Source organism: Megachile rotundata, chromosome 11, assembly GCF_050947335.1.
Source record: "Megachile rotundata isolate GNS110a chromosome 11, iyMegRotu1, whole genome shotgun sequence".
In the NCBI taxonomy this organism is placed as follows: Eukaryota; Metazoa; Arthropoda; class Insecta; order Hymenoptera; family Megachilidae; genus Megachile; species Megachile rotundata.
Genome location: NC_134993.1, coordinates 4763335 through 4777542, shown reverse-complemented (window position 1 = coordinate 4777542; position 14208 = coordinate 4763335).

Below are 14208 nucleotides of genomic sequence, written 5' to 3'. Positions count from 1 at the left end.
GTGATCGTGATTGTGTGATAGCGATTGTGTGATAGCGATTGTGTGATCGTGGTTGTGTGATCGTGATTGTGTGATCGTGATTGTGTGATCGTGATTGTGTGATGGTGATTGTGTGATCGTCATTGTGTGACCTTGATTGTGTGATCGTGATTGTGTGATGGTGATTGTGTGATGGTGATTGTGTGATCGTGATTGTGTGATTGTGATTGTGTGATTGTGATTGTGTGATCGTGATCGTGTGATCGTGACTGTGCGATCGTGATTGTGTGATCGTGATTGTGGGATTGTGATTGTGTGATTGGGAGTGTGTGATTGTGATTGTGTGATCGTGATTGTGTGATCGTGATTGTGTGATCGTGATTGTGTGATCGTGATTGTGTGATCGTGATTGTGTGATCGTGATTGTGTGATCGTGATTGTGTGATGTGATTGTGTGATTGTGATTGTGATTGTGATTGTGATTGTGATTGTGATTGTGATTGTGATTGTGATTGCGATTGTAATTGTGATTGTGATTGTGTGACTGTGTGATTGTGATTCTGTGATCGTGATTGTGATTGTGATTGTGATTGTGATTGTGATTGTGATTGTGATTGTGATTGTGATTGTGATTGTGATTGTGATTGTGATTGTGATTGTGTGACTGTGTGATTGTGATATTGTGATCGTGATTGTGTGATCGTGATTGTGTGATCGTGATTGTGTGATAGCGATTGTGTGATAGCGATTGTGTGATCGTGGTTGTGTGATCGTGATTGTGTGACTGTGATTGTGTGATCGTGACTGTGTGATCGTGATTGTGTGATCGTGTTTGTGTGATCGTGATTGTGTGATCGTGATTGTGTGATCGTGATTGTGTGATCGTGATTGTGTGATCGTGACTGTGCGATCGTGATTGTGTGATCGTGATTGTGGGATTGTGACTGTGTGATTGTGTGGTTGTGATTGTGTGACTGTGATTGTGTGATTGTGATTGTGGGATTGTGATTGTGTGATTGTGTGATTGTGATTGTGATTGTGATTGTGATTGTGATTGTGATTGTGATAGTGTGACTGCGTGATTGTGATTGTGTGATCGTGATTGTGTGATTGTGATTGTGGGATTGTGATTGTGTGATCGTGATTGTGGGATTGTGACTGTGTGATTGTGATTGCGTGATTGTATGATTGTGTGATAGTGATTGTGTGATCGTGATCGTGTGATCGTGACTGTGCGATCGTGATTGTGTGATCGTGATTGTGGGATTGTGACTGTGTGATTGTGTGATTGTGATTGTGTGATAGCGATTGTGTGATAGCGATTGTGTGATCGTGATTGTGTGACTGTGATTGTGTGATCGTGATAGTGTGATCGCGTCTGTGTGTTTGTAATTGTGTGAACGTGATTGTGTGATCGTGATTGTGTGATCGTGACTGTGTGATCGTGATTGTATGATCGTGATCGAGTGATCGCGACTGTGTGTTTGTGATTGTGTGAACGTGATTGTGTGATCGTGATTGTGTGATCGTGATTGTGTGATCGTGATTGTGTGATCGTGATTGTGTGATCGTGATTGTGTGGTCGTGATTGTGTGATGGTGATGGTGTGATCGTCATTGTGTGACCTTGATTGTGTGATTGTGATTGTGTGATCGTGATCGTGTGATCGTGATCGTGTGATCGTGATCGTGTGATCGCGACTGTGTGTTTGTGATTGTGTGATTGTGATTGTGTGATCGTGATTGTGTGATCGTGATTGTGTGATTGTGATTGTGTGATCGTGATTGTGTGATCGTGATTGTGTGATCGTGATTGTGTGATCGTGATTGTGTGATAGCGATTGTGTGATAGCTATTGTGGGATCGTGGTTGTGTGATCGTGATTGTGTGATCGTGATTGTGTGATCGTGATTGTGTGATCGTGATTGTGTGATCGTGATTGTGTGATTGTGATTGTGTGATCATGATCGTGTGATCGTGATCGTGTGGTCGTGACTGTGTGATCGTGATTGTGATTGTGATTGTGTGATTGTGATTGTGTGACTGTGATTGTGTGATCGTGATAGTCTGATCGTGATTGTGTGATCGTGATTGTGTGATCGTGATTGTGTGATGGTGATTGTGTGATGGTGATTGTGTGATCGTGATTGTGCGATCGTGATTGTGTGATTGTGATTGTGTGATTGTGATTGTGTGATTGTGATTGTGTGATCGTGATTGTGTGATCGTGACTGTTCGATCGTGATTGTGTGATCGTGATTGTGGGATTGTGACTGTGTGATTGTGTGATTGTGATTGTGTGACTGTGATTGTGTGGTTGTGATTGTGGGATTGTGATTGTGTGATTGTGTGATTGTGATTGTGATTGTGATTGTGATTGTGATTGTGATTGTGATTGTGATTGTGATTGTGATTGTGACTGTGTGATTGTGATTGTGTGACTGTGATTGTGTGATCGTGATTGTGTGATCGTAACTGTGTGATCGTGATTGTGTGATCGTGATTGTGGGATTGTGACTGTGTGATTGTGTGATTGTGTGATTGTGTGATTGTGTGATCGTGATTGTGTGATCCTGATTGTGTGATCGTGATTGTGTGATCGTGTTTGTGTAATTGTGATTGTGTGATTGTGATTGTGTGATTATGATTGTGTGACTGTGATTGTGTGACTGTGATTGTGTGATTGTGATTGTGTGATTGTGATTGTGTGATTGTGATTGTGTGATCGTGATTGTGTGATCGTGATTGTGTGTTTGTGATTGTCTGATTGTGATTGTGATTGTGTGACTGTGTGATTGTGATTGTGTGATTGTGATTGTGTGATTGTGATTGTGTGATTGTGATTGTGTGATTGTGATTGTGTGATTGTGATTGTGTGATAGTGATTGTGTGATCGCGATTGTGTGATCGTGATTGTGTGATCGTGATTGTGTGATCGTGATTGTGTGATCGTGATAGTGTGATCGTGATTGTCTGATCGTGATTGTGTGATGGTGATTGTGTGATGGTGATTGTGTGATCGTGATTGTGAGATTGTGATTGTGTGATCGTGACTGTGTGATCGTGATTGTGATTGTGTGATTGTGATTGTGTGATTGTGATTGTGTGATTGTGATTGTGTGATTGTGATTGTGTGATCGTGATTGTGTGATCGTGATTGTGTGATTGTGATTTTGTGATCGTGATTGTGTGATCGTGATTGTGTTAATGTGATTGTGTGATCGTGATAGTGTGATTGAGATTGTATGATCGTGACTGTGTGATCGTGATTGTGTGATCGTGATCGTGTGATCGCGACTGTGTGTTTGTGATTGTGTGATCGTGATTGTGTGATCGTGATCGTGTGATCGTGACTGTGCGTTCGTGATTGTGTGATCGTGATTGTGGGATTGTGACCGTGTGATTGTGTGATTGTGTGATAGTGATTGTGTGATCGTGATTGTGTGATCGTGTTTGTGTAATTGTGATTGTGTGATTGTGATTGTGTGACTGTGATTGTGTGACTGTGATTGTGTGATTGTGATTGTGTTATTGTGATTGTGATTGTGTGATTGTGATTGTGTGACTGTGATTGTGTGATTGTGATTGTGGGATTGTGATTGTGTGATTGTGTGATTGTGATTGTGTGATCGAGATCGTGACTGTGATTGTGTGACTGTGATTGTGTGATTGTGATTGTGTGATTGTGATTGTGTGATTGTGATTGTGTGATCGTGATTGTGTGATCGTGATTGTGTGTTTGTGATTGTCTGATTGTGATTGTGATTGTGTGACTGTGTGATCGTGATTGTGTGATCGTGATTGTGTGATCGTGATCGTGTGATCGTGATCGTGTGATCGTGATCGTGTGATCGTGACTGTGTGATCGTGATTGTGATTGTGATTGTGTGATTGTGATTGTGTGACTGTGATTGTGTGATCGTGATATTGTGATCGTGACTGTGCGATCGTGATTGTGTTATCGTGATTGTGGGATTGTGACTGTGTGATTGTGTGATGGTGATTGTGTGATCGTGATTGTGTGATTGTGATTGTGTGATTGTGATTGTGTGATTGTGATTGTGTGATCGTGATCGTGTGATCGTGACTGTGCGATCGTGATTGTGTGATCGTGATTGTGGGATTGTGACTGTGTGATTGTGTGATCGTGACTGTGTGATCGTGATTGTGTGATCGTGATTGTGGGATTGTGACAGTGTGATTGTGTGATTGTAATTGTGTGATTCTGATTGTGTGATCGTGATTGTGTGATCGTGATTGTGGGATTGTGACTGTGTGATTGTGTGATTGTGGGATTGTGATTGTGGGATTGTGATTGTGGGATTGTGATTGTGGGATTGTGATTGTGGGATTGTGATTGTGGGATTGTGATTGTGGGATTGTGATTGTGGGATTGTGATTGTGTGATTGTGATTGTGTGATTGTGATTGTGTGATTGTGATTGTGTGATTGTGATTGTGTGATTGTGATTGTGTGATTGTGATTGTGAGATTGTGATTGTGTGATTGTGATTGGGTGATTGTGATTGTGTGATTGTGATTGTGTGATTGTGATTGCGTGATTGTGATTGCGTGATTGTGATTGTGTGATCGTGATTGTGTGATCGTGATTGTGTGATCGTGATTGTGTGATCGTGATTGTGTGATCGTGATTGTGTGATCGTGATTGTGTGATTGTGATTGTGTGATAGCGATTGTGTGATCGTGATTGTGTGATCGTGATTGTGTGATCGTGATTGTGTGATCGTGATCGTGTTATCGTGATCGTGTGATCGTGACTGTGTGATCGTGATTGTGATGGTGATTGTGTGATTGTGATTGTGTGATTGTGATTGTGTGATTGTGATTGTGTGATCGTGATCGTGTGATCGTGAATGTGCGATCGTGATTGTGTGATCGTGATTGTGGGATTGTGACTGTGTGATTGTGTGATTGTGATTGTGTGACTGTGATTGTGTGATTGTGATTGTGGGATTGTGATTGTGTGATTGTGTGATTGTGATTGTGATTGTGATTGTGATTGTGATTGTGATTGTGATTGTGATAGTGTGACTGCGTGATTGTGATTGTGTGATCGTGATTGTGTGATTGTGATTGTGGGATTGTGATTGTGGGATTGTGATTGTGTGATTGTGATTGTGTGATTGTGATTGTGTGATTGTGATTGTGTGATTGTGATTGTGTGATTGTGATTGTGTGATTGTGATTGTGTGATTGTGATTGTGAGATTGTGATTGTGTGATTGTGATTGTGTGATTGTGATTGTGTGATTGTGATTGTGTGATTGTGATTGCGTGATTGTGATTGTGTGATCGTGACTGTGTGATCGTGATTGTGTGATCGTGATTGTGTGATCGTGATTGTGTGATCGTGATTGTGTGATCGTGATTGTGTGATCGTGATTGCGTGATCGTGATTGCGTGATCGTGATTGTGTGATTGGGAGTGTGTGATTGTGATTGTGTGACTGTGATTGTGTGGTCGTGATTGTGTGATCGTGTTTGTGTGATCGTGATTGTGTGATCGTGATTGTGTGATCGTGATTGTGTGATCGTGATTGTGTGATCGTGATTGTGTGATCGTGATTGTGTGATCGTGATTGTGTGATCGTGATTGTGTGATCGTGGTTGTGTGATCGTGATTGTGTGATCGTGATTGTGTGATCGTGATTGTGGGATGTGATTGTGTGATTGTGATTGTGATTGTGATTGTGATTGTGATTGTGATTGTGATTGTGATTGTGATTGTGATTGTGATTGTGATTGTGATTGTGATTGTGATTGTGATTGTGATTGTGATTGTGATTGTGATTGTGATTGTGATTGTGATTGTGATTGTGATTGTGATTGTGATTGCGATTGTGATTGTGATTGTGATTGTGTGACTGTGTGATTGTGATTCTGTGATCGTGATTGTGATTGTGATTGTGATTGTGATTGTGATTGTGATTGTGATTGTGATTGTGATTGTGTGACTGTGTGATTGTGATATTGTGATTGTGATTGTGTGATCGTGATTGTGTGATCGTGATTGTGTGATAGCGATTGTGTGATAGCGGTTGTGTGATCGTGGTTGTGTGACCGTGATTGTGTGATCGTGATTGTGTGACTGTGATTGTGTGATCGTGATTGTGTGATCGTGTTTGTGTGATCGTAATTGTGTGATCGTGATTGTGTGATCGTGATTGTGTGATCGTGATTGTGTGATCGTGATTGTGTGATCGTGATTGTGTGATCGTGATTGTGTGATTGTGATTGTGTGATAGCGATTGTGTGATAGCGATTGTGTGATCGTGATTGTGTGATCGTGATTGTGTGATCGTGATTGTGTGATCGTGATCGTGTTATCGTGATCGTGTGATCGTGACTGTGTGATCGTGATTGTGATGGTGATTGTGTGATTGTGATTGTGTGATTGTGATTGTGTGATTGTGATTGTGTGATCGTGATAGTGTGATCGTGACTGTGCGATCGTGATTGTGTGATCGTGATTGTGGGATTGTGACTGTGTGATTGTGTGACTGTGATTGTGTGATTGTGATTGTGGGATTGTGATTGTGTGATTGTGTGATTGTGATTGTGATTGTGATTGTGATTGTGATTGTGATTGTGATAGTGTGACTGCGTGATTGTGATTGTGTGATCGTGATTGTGTGATTGTGATTGTGGGATTGTGATTGTGTGATCGTGATTGTGGGATTGTGACTGTGTGATTGTGTGATTGTGATTGCGTGATTGTGTGATTGTGTGATAGTGATTGTGTGATCGTGATCGTGTGATCGTGACTGTGCGATCGTGATTGTGTGATCGTGATTGTGGGATTGTGACTGTGTGATTGTGTGATTGTGATTGTGTGATAGCGATTGTGTGATAGCGATTGTGTGATCGTGATTGTGTGATCGTGATTGTGTGATCGTGATCGTGTGATCGTGATCGTGTGATCGTGATAGTATGATCGTGATTGTGTTATTGTGTGATTGTGTGATTGTGTGATTGTCTGATTGTGTTATTGTGATTGTGTGATTGCGATTGTGATATTGTGATTGTGTGATTGTGATTGTGTGATCGTGATAGTGTGATCGTGATTGTGTGATCGTGATTGTGGGATTGTGACTGTGTGATTGTGTGATTGTGGGATTGTGATTGTGGGATTGTGATTGTGGGATTGTGATTGTGGGATTGTGATTGTGGGATTGTGATTGTGGGATTGTGATTGTGGGATTGTGATTGTGGGATTGTGATTGTGGGATTGTGATTGTGGGATTGTGACTGTGTGATCGTGATTGTGATTGTGATTGTGTGATTGTGATTGTGTGACTGTGATTGTGTGATCGTGATAGTGTGATCGTGATTGGGTGATCGTGATTGTGTGATCGTGATTGTGTGATGGTGAGTGTGTGATGGTGATTGTGTGATTGTGATTGTGTGATTGTGATTGTGTGATTGTGATTGTGTGATCGTGATCGTGTGATCGTGACTGTGCGATCGTGATTGTGTGATCGTGATTGTGGGATTGTGACTGTGTGATTGTGTGGTTGTGATTGTGTGACTGTGATTGTGTGATTGTGATTGTGGGATTGTGATTGTGTGATTGTGTGATTGTGATTGTGATTGTGATTGTGATTGTGATTGTGATTGTGATAGTGTGACTGCGTGATTGTGATTGTGTGATCGTGATTGTGTGATTGTGATTGTGGGATTGTGATTGTGTGATCGTGATTGTGGGATTGTGACTGTGTGATTGTGTGATTGTGATTGCGTGATTGTATGATTGTGTGATAGTGATTGTGTGATCGTGATCGTGTGATCGTGACTGTGCGATCGTGATTGTGTGATCGTGATTGTGGGATTGTGACTGTGTGATTGTGTGATTGTGATTGTGTGATAGCGATTGTGTGATAGCGATTGTGTGATCGTGATTGTGTGACTGTGATTGTGTGATCGTGATAGTGTGATCGCGTCTGTGTGTTTGTAATTGTGTGAACGTGATTGTGTGATCGTGATTGTGTGATCGTGACTGTGTGATCGTGATTGTATGATCGTGATCGAGTGATCGCGACTGTGTGTTTGTGATTGTGTGAACGTGATTGTGTGATCGTGATTGTGTGATCGTGATTGTGTGATCGTGATTGTGTGATCGTGATTGTGTGATCGTGATTGTGTGGTCGTGATTGTGTGATGGTGATGGTGTGATCGTCATTGTGTGACCTTGATTGTGTGATTGTGATTGTGTGATCGTGATCGTGTGATCGTGATCGTGTGATCGTGATCGTGTGATCGCGACTGTGTGTTTGTGATTGTGTGATTGTGATTGTGTGATCGTGATTGTGTGATCGTGATTGTGTGATTGTGATTGTGTGATCGTGATTGTGTGATCGTGATTGTGTGATCGTGATTGTGTGATCGTGATTGTGTGATAGCGATTGTGTGATAGCTATTGTGGGATCGTGGTTGTGTGATCGTGATTGTGTGATCGTGATTGTGTGATCGTGATTGTGTGATCGTGATTGTGTGATTGTGATTGTGTGATCATGATCGTGTGATCGTGATCGTGTGGTCGTGACTGTGTGATCGTGATTGTGATTGTGATTGTGTGATTGTGATTGTGTGACTGTGATTGTGTGATCGTGATAGTCTGATCGTGATTGTGTGATCGTGATTGTGTGATCGTGATTGTGTGATGGTGATTGTGTGATGGTGATTGTGTGATCGTGATTGTGCGATCGTGATTGTGTGATTGTGATTGTGTGATTGTGATTGTGTGATTGTGATTGTGTGATCGTGATTGTGTGATCGTGACTGTTCGATCGTGATTGTGTGATCGTGATTGTGGGATTGTGACTGTGTGATTGTGTGATTGTGATTGTGTGACTGTGATTGTGTGGTTGTGATTGTGGGATTGTGATTGTGTGATTGTGTGATTGTGATTGTGATTGTGATTGTGATTGTGATTGTGATTGTGATTGTGATTGTGACTGTGTGATTGTGATTGTGTGACTGTGATTGTGTGATCGTGATTGTGTGATCGTAACTGTGTGATCGTGATTGTGTGATCGTGATTGTGGGATTGTGACTGTGTGATTGTGTGATTGTGTGATTGTGTGATTGTGTGATCGTGATTGTATGATCCTGATTGTGTGATCGTGATTGTGTGATCGTGTTTGTGTAATTGTGATTGTGTGATTGTGATTGTGTGATTATGATTGTGTGACTGTGATTGTGTGACTGTGATTGTGTGATTGTGATTGTGTGATTGTGATTGTGTGATTGTGATTGTGTGATCGTGATTGTGTGATCGTGATTGTGTGTTTGTGATTGTCTGATTGTGATTGTGATTGTGTGACTGTGTGATTGTGATTGTGTGATTGTGATTGTGTGATTGTGATTGTGTGATTGTGATTGTGTGATTGTGATTGTGTGATTGTGATTGTGTGATTGTGATTGTGTGATAGTGATTGTGTGATCGCGATTGTGTGATCGTGATTGTGTGATCGTGATTGTGTGATCGTGATTGTGTGATCGTGATAGTGTGATCGTGATTGTCTGATCGTGATTGTGTGATGGTGATTGTGTGATGGTGATTGTGTGATCGTGATTGTGAGATTGTGATTGTGTGATCGTGACTGTGTGATCGTGATTGTGATTGTGTGATTGTGATTGTGTGATTGTGATTGTGTGATTGTGATTGTGTGATTGTGATTGTGTGATCGTGATTGTGTGATCGTGATTGTGTGATTGTGATTTTGTGATCGTGATTGTGTGATCGTGATTGTGTTAATGTGATTGTGTGATCGTGATAGTGTGATTGAGATTGTATGATCGTGACTGTGTGATCGTGATTGTGTGATCGTGATCGTGTGATCGCGACTGTGTGTTTGTGATTGTGTGATCGTGATTGTGTGATCGTGATCGTGTGATCGTGACTGTGCGTTCGTGATTGTGTGATCGTGATTGTGGGATTGTGACCGTGTGATTGTGTGATTGTGTGATAGTGATTGTGTGATCGTGATTGTGTGATCGTGTTTGTGTAATTGTGATTGTGTGATTGTGATTGTGTGACTGTGATTGTGTGACTGTGATTGTGTGATTGTGATTGTGTGATTGTGATTGTGATTGTGTGATTGTGATTGTGTGACTGTGATTGTGTGATTGTGATTGTGGGATTGTGATTGTGTGATTGTGTGATTGTGATTGTGTGATCGAGATCGTGATTGTGATTGTGTGATTGCGATTGTGTGATTGTGATTGTGTGATTGTGATTGTGTGATTGTGATTGTGTGATTGTGATTGTGTGATTGTGATTGTGTGATTGTGATTGTGTGATTGTGATTGTGTGATTGTGATTGTGTGATTGTGATTGTGTGATCGTGATTGTGTGATCGTGATTGTGTGATTGTGATTGTGCGATCGTGATTGTGTGATCGTGATTGTGTTAATGTGATTGTGTGATCGTGATAGTGTGATTGTGATTGTATCATCGTGACTGTGTGATCGTGATTGTGTGATCGTGATCGTGTGATCGCGACTGTGTGTTTGTGATTGTGTGATCGTGATTGTGTGATCGTGATCGTGTGATCGTGACTGTGCGATCGTGATTGTGTGATCGTGATTGTGGGATTGTGACTGTGTGATTGTGTGATTGTGTGATAGTGATTGTGTGATCGTGATTGTGTGATCGTGTTTGTGTAATTGTGATTGTGTGATTGTGATTGTGTGATTGTGATTGTGTGATTGTGATTGTGTGATTGTGATTGTGTGATTGTGATTGTGTGATTGTGATTGTGATTGTGTGATTGTGATTGTGTGACTGTGATTGTGTGATTGTGATTGTGGGATTGTGATTGTGTGATTGTGTGATTGTGATTGTGTGATCGAGATCGTGATTGTGATTGTGTGATTGCGATTGTGTGATTGTGATTGTGTGATTGTGATTGTGTGATTGTGATTGTGTGATTGTGATTGTGTGATTGTGATTGTGTGATTGTGATTGTGTGATTGTGATTGTGTGATCGTGATAGTGTGATCGTGATTGTGTGATCGTGATTGTGTGATCGTGATTGTGTGATGGTGATTGTGTGATCGTCATTGTGTGACCTTGATTGTGTGATTGTGATTGTGTGATTTTGATTGTGTGATTGTGATTGTGTGATTGTGATTGTGTGATTGTGATTGTGTGATTGTGATTGTGTGATTGTGATTGTGTGATCGTGATTGTGTGATCGTGATTGTGTGATCGTGATCGAGTGATCGGGACTGTGTGTTTGTGATTGTGTGAACGTGATTGTGTGATCGTGATTGTGTGATCGTGATTGTGTGGTCGAGATTGTGTGATGGTGATTGTGTGATCGTCATTGTGTGGCGTTGATTGTGTGAACGTGATTGTGTGATCGTGATTGTGTGATCGCGATTGTGTGGTCGAGATTGTGTGATGGTGATTGTGTGATCGTCATTGTGTGGCGTTGATTGTGTGATTGTGATTGTGTGATCGTGATTGAGTGATCGTGATTGTGTGATCGTGATTGTGTGATTGTGATTGTGTGATCGTGATTGTGTGATGGTGATTGTGTGATCGTCATTGTGTGACCTTGATTGTGTGATTGTGATTGTGTGATTTTGATTGTGTGATTGTGATTGTGTGATTGTGATTGTGTGATCGTGATTGTGTCATCGTGATTGTGTGATCGCGACTGTGTGATCGTGATTGTGTGATCGTGATTGTGTGATCGTGATTGTGTGATCGTGATTGTGTGACTGTGTGATTGTCTGATTGTGTTATTGTGATTGTGTTATTGTGATTGTGGGATTGTGACTGTGTGATTGTGTGATCGTGACTGTGTGGTCGTGATTGTGTGATCGTGATTGTGGGATTGTGACTGTGTGATTGTGTGATTGTGGTTGTGTGATTGTGATTGTGTGACTCTGATTGTGTGATCGTGACTGTGTGATCGTGATTGTGATTGTGATTGTGTGATTGTGATTGTGTGATTGTGATTGTGTGACTGTGATTGTGTGATCGTGATAGTGTGATCGTGATTGTGTGATCGTGATTGTGTGATCGTGATTGTGTGATGGTGATTGTGTGATCGTGACTGTGTGATGGTGATTGTGTGATTGCGATTGTGATATTGTGATTGTGTGATTGTGATTGTGTGATCGTGACTGTGTGATCCTGATTGTGTGATCGTGATCGAGTGATCGCGACTGTGTGTTTGTGATTGTGTGATCGTGATTGTGTGGTCGTGGTTGTGTGATGGTGATGGTGTGATCGTCATTGTGTGACCTTGATTGTGTGATTGTGATTGTGTGATCGTGATTGTGTGATCGTGATTGTGTGATTGTGATTGTGTGATCGTGATTGTGTGATGGTGATTGTGTGATCGTCATTGTGTGACCTTGATTGTGTGATCGTGATTGTGTGATGGTGATAGTGTGATTGTGACTGTGTGATCGTGATTGTGTGATTGTGATTGTGTGATTGTGATTGTGTGATCGTGATCGTGTGACCGTGACTGTGCGATCGTGATTGTGTGATCGTGATTGTGGGATTGTGACTGCGTGATTGTGTGATTGTGATTGTGTGACTGTGATTGTGTGATTGTGATTGTGGGATTGTGATTGTGTGATTGTGTGATTGTGATTGTGTGATCGTGATTGTGTGATTGTGATTGTGGGATTGTGATTGTGTGATCGTGATTGTGGGATTGTGACTGTGTGATTGTGTGATTGTGATTGCGTGATTGTATGATTGTGTGATAGTGATTGTGTGATCGTGATCGTGTGATCGTGACTGTGCGATCGTGATTGTGTGATCGTGATTGTGGGATTGTGACTGTGTGATTGTGTGATTGTGATTGTGTGATAGCGATTGTGTGATAGCGATTGTGTGATCGTGATTGTGTGACTGTGATTGTGTGATCGTGATAGTGTGATCGCGTCTGTGTGTTTGTAATTGTGTGAACGTGATTGTGTGATCGTGATTGTGTGATCGTGACTGTGTGATCGTGATTGTGTGATCGTGATCGAGTGATCGCGACTGTGTGTTTGTGATTGTGTGAACGTGATTGTGTGATCGTGATTGTGTGATCGTGATTGTGTGATCGTGATTGTGTGATCGTGATTGTGTGATCGTGATTGTGTGGTCGTGATTGTGTGATGGTGATGGTGTGATCGTCATTGTGTGACCTTGATTGTGTGATTGTGATTGTGTGATCGTGATCGTGTGATCGTGACTGTGCGATCGTGATTGTGTGATCGTGATTGTGGGATTGTGACTGTGTGATTGTGTGATTGTGATTGTGTGATAGCGATTGTGTGATAGCGATTGTGTGATCGTGATTGTGTGACTGTGATTGTGTGATCGTGATAGTGTGATCGCGTCTGTGTGTTTGTAATTGTGTGAACGTGATTGTGTGATCGTGATTGTGTGATCGTGACTGTGTGATCGTGATTGTATGATCGTGATCGAGTGATCGCGACTGTGTGTTTGTGATTGTGTGAACGTGATTGTGTGATCGTGATTGTGTGATCGTGATTGTGTGATCGTGATTGTGTGATCGTGATTGTGTGATCGTGATTGTGTGGTCGTGATTGTGTGATGGTGATGGTGTGATCGTCATTGTGTGACCTTGATTGTGTGATTGTGATTGTGTGATCGTGATCGTGTGATCGTGATCGTGTGATCGTGATCGTGTGATCGCGACTGTGTGTTTGTGATTGTGTGATTGTGATTGTGTGATCGTGATTGTGTGATCGTGATTGTGTGATTGTGATTGTGTGATCGTGATTGTGTGATCGTGATTGTGTGATCGTGATTGTGTGATCGTGATTGTGTGATAGCGATTGTGTGATAGCTATTGTGGGATCGTGATTGTGTGACTGTGATTGTGTGATCGTGATAGTGTGATCGCGTCTGTGTGTTTGTAATTGTGTGAACGTGATTGTGTGATCGTGATTGTGTGATCGTGACTGTGTGATCGTGATTGTATGATCGTGATCGAGTGATCGCGACTGTGTGTTTGTGATTGTGTGAACGTGATTGTGTGATCGTGATTGTGTGATCGTGATTGTGTGATCGTGATTGTGTGATCGTGATTGTGTGATCGTGATTGTGTGGTCGTGATTGTGTGATGGTGATGGTGTGATCGTCATTGTGTGACCTTGATTGTGTGATTGTGATTGTGTGATCGTGATCGTGTGATCGTGATCGTGTGATCGTGATCGTGTGATCGCGACT